Source organism: Falco rusticolus, chromosome 5 (assembly GCF_015220075.1).
Source record: "Falco rusticolus isolate bFalRus1 chromosome 5, bFalRus1.pri, whole genome shotgun sequence".
NCBI classification, from domain to species: domain Eukaryota; kingdom Metazoa; phylum Chordata; class Aves; order Falconiformes; family Falconidae; genus Falco; species Falco rusticolus.
Window position 1 is genome coordinate 15,097,424 of NC_051191.1, and position 10,736 is coordinate 15,108,159.

Here is a 10,736-nt window from a genome sequence, read left to right on the forward strand (position 1 = left end):
CCAGCAGTCTCAGGCCAGATGTTAAAGAAACTTTCTGCTCTACAGAACACATACCAACTTGTATTTTCTCACTTTGTCTTTACCTGTGTTAAATGCAGATGTTGAATGAAGGCCCCTGATTACCAACCACTTGTATTCTGCCTGCTGCAAAAGCAGCTTCGTGTCCTTTCACAGCAGAAGCGCTGATAACATGCAGTAAGCACAGCCAGCATCATTGAGATGACGGACAGGAGAAGCTTTAAAAGCTTTGTTGAGGGACAGAAACCATATAAAATAAGGGTGATTTTCCACATATACCCAGCACAATAGCTCAGAAGGTCAGGAATGGATCTCACTGGCTATTTTTACCTGCCAGGACTAGTGCTGACTGCCACAATACCTTAATGCTTCACCTTCCCAAGGACACCAAGCCTGAAGGCTCCCAAAATTTACTGTTTTACCGTTGAGTACGAACATAAACAGTAACCCAAAAGCAGCTGACACACTACAAAGCCACACTGTTTATGGGGTAATAATGTACACTGTACCCATATCCAACACATTCCCATGGAACACTGGTTTCATAGCATACACTGCCATTCATGGGATCTCCATCAGCAAATCTCTGAAAGTGATCCACTGACTTGGGAAGCCACAGGAGGGCAAAATGAATAGAAACCACATTTCCTGTGGGTGAAAATCAGGAGAAAACCATTGAGGAAGCGGCAGTGTGTGGAGCTCACTGTTGTGCTCCCACGTGTCTGTTCAGTTGCCTTGTCCCCAGTGAGCCCTGGATACAGCCCCCAAAGTGGTCCATGGGAAAACAAAACCAAGAAAACCTGACACCCCCCTTTATGCAAAATCAGTTTTCTCCAGAGCATCTCGCAAGTAACACTTTGTCCTGTTTTCTCTGAACCTTAAGCAAGGGGTTCTCCTGAAGGAGGAGTTACCCCCTATGCCCACTCTCAGATTTCTGTTCCCTGTCTTATCAGCTATAAAGCTATTCTAAAAGTCATTTTAGCAATTATTTTAAAGCTGAAACAATACAGCTTTTTTTTTTTATCCTTCTCATCTTGCTAGGAAACACTTTTAATTTTTTTTTCTGACTCAAACTGGCTATTAGGCAGGGTTTCAGTATTGCTGGTGAAACTCATCCCTCCTCAGCTGCCCGAGGTTTTATTTGTGGCACCCTAACAACCATATCAGGTTCTTTTCATCTCAGACTCTCATCCCATGGTGCTCCTCATTATTGTTTCAAAAAATACTTTTACACAACAGTTGTGGAGGGCCAGAAAGTTATTACCGTCTTCCACCAATCTTGCCAAAGAGATTTATCTGTCATGACCAGGAAGCCAATGGCAGAAGGACTGAGACAATCCAGGTCCTCCACGTCCTATCTACCATCCCATAGGAGCAGTCTTAGTTTCCAGCAGACCCATCCCCACCCTGTACTTGTCACAAAACTTCTGTACAGACAGTTTTGGGTATTCAAACACCCTCTACCAGCCTGCCAAATCCTTCTGTCAAGCACTGCCTGGAATGAGGCAGGCAACCCAACAGCAGCAATCACATATGATCACATCAGAGAAGTTTATCACGGTGAATCCACACATAGTTTGAAATAATTGGGCTTTTGCAGACATGGTCTACAAGTAGAGGAGTCTCCAGCTAGAGATGGTACTGGGGTCAGATTCGTGGATTACGCCAAAGCCTCCTTCCACACCAGTCTCTGTGACTAAGCAGCTAGGGAATATGGAATTTAATCTGTAGCCTCAGGAAATTCTGTTTGCCTTTAAAGAGGCTTAGACTCCAGCTCACAGTCTGCAGCATGTAACCTGCAGTGAATATAGTGCAACACAAATGCATGCAGAGAAATAAGGGAGCACTGAGAGGACAGCACCATGGGAGTTGCTTTCAGACCTTTTCTGGGAAACCAGCAGGACCAAGTGCCTCTCTGAGGAGCCCGTACTGGTGTACACACACAGCAGGAATTACAAGATCTGTGATCTGACTGGGATCACGGAGACATGGTGTGGCAGCTCACCAACTGAAGTGCTGCCATGGATGAATACTGGCTCTCCAGGAAGGACAGGCTGAGAAAGCAAGGAAGGGGTTTGCCCTTTATGTGCAAGAGCAGGGGCAATGCGCAGAGCTCTGCCTGGGGTGGATGGTGCCAGCTGAAAGCTTATGCGTTAGGGTTAGAGGGCCAACTACTGTGGGCAATGGTGTGGTGGGCGTCTGCTACAGACCACCTGATCAGGAAGAGCATTTCCCACTGGTCTCAGGGGCCTGTGATTCTTGAGGGCAAATCTCACCAGTAAAGACCAAGGTAAAGTGACCACTGTTTATCTTGATGGTATCAAGGCTTTAGGCACTGTCTCCCAAAACATTCTTATAAACAAACCAATGAAGATGATAAACCAATGACTAGATAAATGCACAGTGAGGTGTGGATCAGTGGCACAAAGTCCAACCAGAGGCCATTCACTTGTGGGGTACCCCAGGGGTCAATACTGGGGCTAATACTGTTTAACATCTTCGTTAATGACCTGGATGATAAGACAGTGCCCTCTCAGCAATCTGGCAGACAGTTTAAAACTGGGAGAAGTAGCTGATGCCCCAGACTGGCTTGCTGCTGTTTAAAGAGCCCTGCACAGGCTGGAGAAACAAGCAGACAGGAACCTTATGAAGCTCAACACCTTCATAACACCTTGAACAGGGAAACACCAAGTCCATCACCTGGGCAGGAATGCCTTCAGGCAGCAAAGCAGGCAGGAGGTCAACTGACTGGAAAGCAGCTTTGCAGAAAAGGACCTGGGGGTCCTGGTGAAGAAGCTGGCCATGAACCAGCAATCTGCTCTTGCAGCAAAGGAGGCCACAGCCTCCTGGCTGCATTAGGCACAGCATCACCAGCATCAGCAGGTTGAAAGGGGTGATCCTTCCCCTCTGCTTACCACTGGTGTCTTGCATCTCAGTCTGGGCTCCCCAGTACAAGGCAGGCATGCACATACTGCAGTGAGTTCAGCAAAGGGTCATGAAAATGATTAAGGGACTGGAGGATCTGACACACAAGGAGAGGCTGAGAGCTGGGACTGTTCAGCCTGGGAAGAGAAGGCTCAAGGAGATCTTATCAGCATGTATGTATAAAGACCTGATAGGGTGAGCAAAGACAATAGAAACGGACCCTTCTCTGTGGTGCCTAGTGAGAGAAAGAGAAGAAATAGGTGTGAACTGAAACACAAAATTACACTTGAACACAAAAAAAGCCCAACACTTTTACTGTGAAGATGTTCAGACAACAGTGCAGGTTGCCCAGAGAGCACGTGGGATTTCCATTGTAAGAGATTTTCAAAAGTGCCCTGGACACAGCCCTGAGCAGCCTGCTGTAGCTGATCCTGCTATGAGCAGCGGGGCTGGACTATGTGATCTCCAGAGGTGCCTTCAAACCTTATCCATGCTGTGACTCTGCAGCCGTATGGTATTTCTTGTAGGTGCCTGCTCTGATCCTCAGCTCCTGGCTCATAGCACAGGTAGTTGACGAGCAGCCTGTCCCTTTTTCAGTTCACCTAAGCAGGCATCAGTGCCAGTGGCACCACTCACATTAATACAGAGATAGGATGGCTAAGGAGCTTAATGCCCAACTCCTGCAGCTGCCCCTGCTCAGGGACAGGAATATCCACAGTGCCAGAGCAGTAACCTTCTGAATCATTCCAGCCCAAATGCTCAAGAGTATGTCAGAGCATTTGTCTGTTTTGGACTGATGCAAGGAGAATGGCTTATTACACTGATAGAAAGAAAGAAGTTCTTTAACCTTTTAGCCAAGCTCTCTTTCAGCTGTTGAGATAAGGTGGACTAAATCCAGCGGAACTGTGAGTTTCCTTTTATTAGTGATAAAATCTAAGCTGTTTGAAACATCAGGGGGATTTAATAGGCTTAACAGAGACCCCTAAATTCCTCAGAAGGCCTGTGAACTTGGAGTCCAGATCTACAAGAGCTAGGAAGCACCTGGCACCTTATCAGCAGTCAGCTCAGCAGCCTTCAGAGAATGGAAATCACCTTTTTGTTCAGCTTCCCTTGGTAGCTTGCCAACCTTCTTGTTACTCACTAAGTCAACTGTCTCTAGAAAATATGCTTTCTGGTCTAAGCCACAGGATTCAAAACACAGCTTAATAATAAGCAGCAAGTTAATGGGAATTATATGGTATCGTAACATCTCAATGGGTGGAGGCAGTTCTGCTCCTTGACTGCACAATGTCCTAACCAGTCAATGAGTTTTGCTTGGTGGTGCCATTGCCCTGCAGGCACAGTGTGCTTCTCATCAAGCTGTCTGGCCTCTTCCCTTCTGGAAGGCAGCAGGCAGGCAGGGATACAGAGGGGTAGTATGGAGGAAAGGCCTGAGGAGAGAAAAGCCAAGTAACAGGAGTAGGTGGATGAGCAGTTAGCAAACAACCCCAGAGCCATGAAACTTCCTTAGCAGTTTTCTCAGAGCAGTTGAAGCATTCCCCCCCCCACACACACACTGCAGCACTCTCCAAACTAGCCAGGTGCAACAAGGTCTTTCACCACCTCATACCAGCATACTCTCCATGCCAGTCCCTCTGCTACCTTCTCCTAGTCTCACCTCATCCAGAGCCCACTCTCTTTTCCTCAGCTGCTCTCCCTTCATTGGCTGCCCAACCTCTTAAAAGAACCAGCCACAGCTGCACCTTATCTACATCGGCCAACCCACAGCTGTATATTATCAATGATAATTAACCCAGCTTCATTCTTCTACACCCCCCAAATTAGCCTCATTGTGACCCTGGGTGTTTCTGTTCGTGTGGCTGAAGTTTGCTGAAGCTGCTTTTCCAATAAGGTCATTTTAATAAACACAAATACTCCCTGTGAACCACTACAATTGGTACTGTCTGAAGAGACGTAGGATAAAATGCTCTTGCACTAGTAACTAATACTGAACTATAATCACAGCTATCACTAAGTCTTCTCCCTTCCCCTTCAAAAAATCTCAAATTTACATTTATTCTATCGGCACCCATGCCCAGTCACTGAAGAAGCTGTAACATAAGAAGAGCTGCCAAAGCTGTGGCCAAGGCCCAGTCAGAGACTCCCATGATACACGCTACGAGGGATGGGAGAAAAAAGAAATACAAGGGCAAAGGAAGTGGTATTCCCAAGTACATTCCTTTCTCTGAAATGTTAAATATTTTGCAGTTGCTTTGACCATTTGTGGAGTGCTCTCCATTAAATATCATCATTTGCTATCCCATTAATCACAGCAAGTGAATTAGTAAATAGCTGTGATGAATGTAAGATATGTGTCAGCAAGCACTAATAATTTTTTTCTAAACAAAACTCTGTCTAGCTCTAGAGAAAATACTCCCAAAAAAAGTCTGCATGCTCACAGATCTAAGCAAAATGTGCATGAGAATCCAGGACTTGACTGGTTCTCCCATGTCTGGCTGATTTCTGATTCTTCGCTCTTTTAATTTCAAGTAGCAATGTGAGTTTGCTTATTCTGCAGCACAGAGTGTATTGGCTGTGTCATTCCACTTGAATAGCCCTTTCGTCTGAAACGCAGCTTATGTTCCCTTTAGCATGACAAATAGCACACTTCATCTCCCCCTGGAGCCTGGAAAATTGGAGATGAGATTGGCAGTGCAATATAGGGAGAGATGTCCTCGAAAGAGAGGCAGTGGAGACAAAACCATTTGGCCTGAGTAGAAATAATCACTGGCACTTCCAGCCAGTCTTCTGATTTCAATCTGTATTTCAATGTAAAATTACTTTCATCACGTTTGTACAGCACCTAGCATAATTGCATCCTAATCTTGACTGTGGGTTTCTGGCACTGCAGTAAACCAGACGTTGAGCTTATAAAAAAAATACACAATCAATCACATGCCCTCAGCATAAATTAAATCCAGGCATGGGTCTTTGTACAACTTCAGCTTTGTACATTAAAAAAATAACATTGTGTCCAGAAGAAAACTTTTCTCAACTAATCCTGCATTTTAGAGCCAGCAAAGCTGGGGGTTTCTTTTTAAAAGATATAACATGCAGGTGGTCTACCATTTGCTGTGGGTACATAAAAGGAGTATTACACAGATAGCGAAGGAGGAATGGATGGATCTGGCAGATGGCATCATGTTCAGGGTTAGCCAAATCCCCTCTCAGGCACAGAAGCCCAGATGGCCAAGCAGAAACGCTTTCTGCCACAAACCCTTTGCGTGCCTTTGTGGCATTTCTGCGCTGGGAGGGGAAGCATGTCAATTCACAACCTTGCTGCAATAAAACAAAACTGGATGTATTTTGGCAAATATGTTCATTCTCAGGTCCCTCTTGGCCCCAAAACTTTCCTCCCCTCATCTGAGCCTCTGCCTGGTTGGAGTGCTAATTACAGCTCCTGCATGCTGTTAAAGGTGGTTATCACTGATTTTGAAAGCCAGTTTTGCAAAAAGGGGCAAAACCTCCCTCCTGGCAAGTTTCTGGCCATGCACGTCTAAAATCAGTAAGGTCTGTCTGAGAATCTGGTATTGCAGAGAGTGGGTGGATGCAGCTGCTAAAGGAATCCAGCAAAGGTGACTGGTGCTGATGGAAGTGCTTTGCAAAATGCTCAGCACATCCCATTTGTCTTGACATTGCTCTTCAGCTTGTGGGATTTCAAAAAATCTGCTTTGCTCAAACTCACTGGAGGTTTGAAGTACACAGTTACCCAATAAATTCTCACCACTTGTCTCACAAATGACATGGCAGGACATTTAAGGTGTCGAGACCTTGTGACCAGCTCCTGCCTGCTGCTTTTCATGCTCAGCCCCAGTTGCCACACACTTGTCTCCTCAAACTTGAAGGCACCCCGTGAAACCCCAACTGAGGGCTGTTGCACAGGCATAGTGACCTTCCAACCCTGTGCATCCTCTGCCAGGGCACTATGGTGTCATGGCCAGTGCTGGCACATGCACTGGCCATGGTTAGCCCAACAGTGGAATAAGGCTTGGAGAGATATTAGTGAGGGCTACAGACCCCATTCTCACCAATGTATCCCCAAGCTGCCCCTGCCTGATGCATTTGGTGAATTCTCAATACATGCAGAGAGAGTGCACAGGGACTGGATGGGGGAGGAGGAATAGGAGGAAGAAAAGTCAAAAATGGCAGAAAGAAGTAGGGCAGGACAAGGAGGGCAGAAGCAGGGCTTGGCTCAGAGGTAAGTGGAGGAAGCATCATACAGCTTGGATGAGAAGAGAGGGTGAATTACCAATTATCTTTAATCTCCCCTTCTCTTCTGCCTTTCTTGAAACCTGACGTTGCCTCCATACCATTTACAGACATGCTTAACACCTTGCACAAGCCTGCTCCCTCACATAGGTTTTCCTTTTCTCTCCTCGTCCCCAGTCCTCCCTCCTGACTGCCAGAGCCTGTGGCTGCTCCCTTGGTGCCTGCTCCATCCCCAGCTGAAGGAGCCCAGCTGTGAAGTCACTTGAGCTGGGATGTCATCTTGTCCTCCTCTACACACATGTCCTCTCGTGATTCCCTAAATGCCTGTAAAAATCTGATAGCTCCTGTTCAGGACAATGACTCCTTTATCATGAAAGCCCTCAACTCCAGCACATCCTTCCTCTTCCTTCCTGAAAAACCTCTCCTACCATAAATTTTTTGCCTTGTGCACACATTTGTGCCAGGGAACAGCCCCTCTACCATGCTTGCTGTGGTTTACGAGCAGAGGTGATGCCCCTAAGCCAGTTATCCCTTGGCTGTCAGGCCAGCTGGGCCAGCAGGTGCTGTGCTGCAGCCTTCACAGCTGATCATGGATGGGGTGGGCAGTCCACTCCATGGCGCCCGGCTGCTCATACTACCTCCTTTCAAGCCACAGCAGGCTTCTCCATGTTACACCCAAGCTGTAGTCTCCAGCAAAGAACAAATCCAAGCCAGAACCAAGGCCTAAGCACCAGTTTGTAGTAACTATATCATCTGAAAGGTCCTTGGCCAGCCAAGGTGCGGGCTGGCTTGAGCCTGGCTCCTTGCAGGCTGTTTGGATGCAGCCATCTGTATTGGTGATGAGCAAGTTTGGCTGTATAGACACAAGCTGAACCATGCCAGGGGGCCTCTGGGCCAGAGAACGGGGTTTTATTTCCTAGAACAAACATAGCCTCCACATCAGGAAAGCCTTCAGTGTAGCCTGCAAACTCTTGGAAGCAAGATACACACAACAGCCTCTTCAGCAAAGTGTGATGGATATAGTATGACTTGACTTTTTGCAGGTTACAAGCAACTTTGTTCCAGGGTTGAGTCAAGGCAGTGTAAAAGCTCTCCCAAAACCTCAGTGATTGTTGCATGCTCAGGTTTCATATTCAGCATTTTATTACTTTGGCATAAGCACCTTCCATGCCATGGAAAGGAATTCTGCATCTCCATAACACCAAGCAATGACTTTGCTCCCATCATCGGTTAAACTACTGTTGCTGCTCCTTCTGCCACCTCCGTTTCTGCATCTCTTCCCATCCCATAGACAGTCCCAGGTCAGACTGTCAGACTCTGGCAGATCCTAACAGATTCTGACTGCCAGGGGTGTCAGGATTAAGTCTAACTTTAGTGTTTAGGTTGCTGAGACAGTAAAATACTGAATGGAAAGTTCAGCGTGTCTCTGAGAAGGTGGGCTTTGAAAGGGCACATGGTTCCAGCAGCCTGGGCAGGCTCTAGCCAGCCAGAAGCATGTGAGGGGAAGAAGGATGGCAGCTCACGTTCCACTGTTCCCTAGCTATGGCAAGAGCAGTATTAGCTGGAAGGTTGCATCTCTGGGAGAGTCATGGAACAAGCCTGCAGTTTGCTCTTGTGCAAGGATGTGTATTAAAAAGAGACACCCCCATTTTGCTCTTGAAGTACCTAACTGAGCAGGTGGAGCACGAACGTCAACAGGGTGTTGAGAAATGGCGAGTTGTTGAAAGGAGAGGTAGTGTTTGCTAGCTTGATGGAACGAAGAAAAACAATTCTTAATTTATTCCTGTCTTTGAAACTCAAGGGCCTAGAAAAGCTGGGCGTAACCTTTATGAGCTCTTAAAGCTGACTGTGATTTCCCAGGGCTCCAGGAGAGGACATGGTATTGCTCACCAGCAGTCTGACAAGCAGCCATGACATACCACTGAGACAGCATGCATCCTGGCTGCTTCTCCCAAGCCCTTTGGTGTCCCTGCCTCCTGTCAGGGCCTGTCAGCCCGTGCTGAGCCCCACGAGCCCATGGCTCAGCACAACACTGCCACCAGCATTTCCGTGCTGCTGCAGCATGGGCTGGCCTTGACTCCTGTTTACTTGTTAGCATGAGAAAGGGAGGGGGTACTGCTATATTTGAAAAATAAGAAGTTGGTTTCTTCCACACCATTTCATTGTTCCAGCTCCTGATTCGGTTCCAGGAGCTTGTCACCCCTCAGCAGGGATGGCCCTGTGACAGAAACAAAGTCTCTTTGTTTGCTGTGGATCCCTGGGCAATTCTGGGACCCAACTCCCACTGAACTGCTTTCAAATGCTTTTTCCGGCAGTAAGCTTTGAGGTGGTTCCATTTCATCCCACTTCTTCAGGGAGTTATCCTGCATAAAAATGCTGTAGCTCTTTCCCCGACAGGTCCTTAAGATATATTATAACTATATTTCATACAGCTGCAAAGAGTCTGGCAGCATTAAATTCAGATGGAGCCATTTGTCACCAGAGGTTAGCAAGGATGAACATAATTTAATAACATGACAAAATTCTTGTTCTGTTTTTGCTGGAACCCCAAAGCTGTGGGCAAGAACATTTCAGGCCTGAGATCCAGACCTTGTTGCCCCTAAGTAATGGTGGGCACAGCCTTGGGGGCACTGCTGGAAAGAAATACTGACATATGATGCTAGTCTGACAAATCTGGGGGGATCTGTTATTTTCTGAAACTTCTGCATCTATTTCATTTTGTGCTGATCAAGAAAGCTCTGAGCTGAGACCAGATGGTACTGATTTGCACAGTGTTACTGCTGGTTGAAACTAAACAGTGCTGCACTTCTTTCACACAGACAGCTATTAAACTGGCAGTGATTATTATTTATTCATTGGTAATTTCAGTGATGTTCAGTTGGGAGTGAAACCACACTCAGCTGGGCACTATTCACTTACACACACAGGGAGTTACAGTTCTTTGTCCCCAGAAACCTAAGCCTGAAGTGAAAACCCCAGATGCAGAGTGCCCTGACCTCAGGCTGTTATCAAATACTTCACTATTTCAAAACCCATTTCTCAGCAAGATGGTTCCTCTTTTTTCCTCCCCAGCGTGAAGAGGCGAGATGTCGTATTACAGCAACTGCTGACTGGACTGGCTGAGAAGACACCCTCTGAGGCACCGCCGAGGTGGCCTGGGGTTGCTGCTTCTCTTTTCTGCATCAAGACATGCTCTGCCACGTTAACACCAGACTAGGCCACCTGCACCCATCTGAGAGCTGTTGGATTTTGTAAAACAGCCTAAACTGTGGACACTGGGAGATGTGGCCCTTGGGCGGCTTTTTTCTCCTCATGGAGGAAAAAGGAAACTGCATGAGGCAGCACTGGCTACAGAAATGTTTCCCTGAAGCAATTCTTGGCAAGCCCTTCTCGAAGTCTGTATTAAAACTGCTGATTTTTGAACACTATGATCCAGCAGAGCTTAGGGGACCTCAGAAGCTCAGTGTCCCATGTGGCAGGCCTGGGGCAGGGCCTAGACAATTCTTGGGGATGGGGGAAAACGGCACTTTGGAAGAACAAGGTAT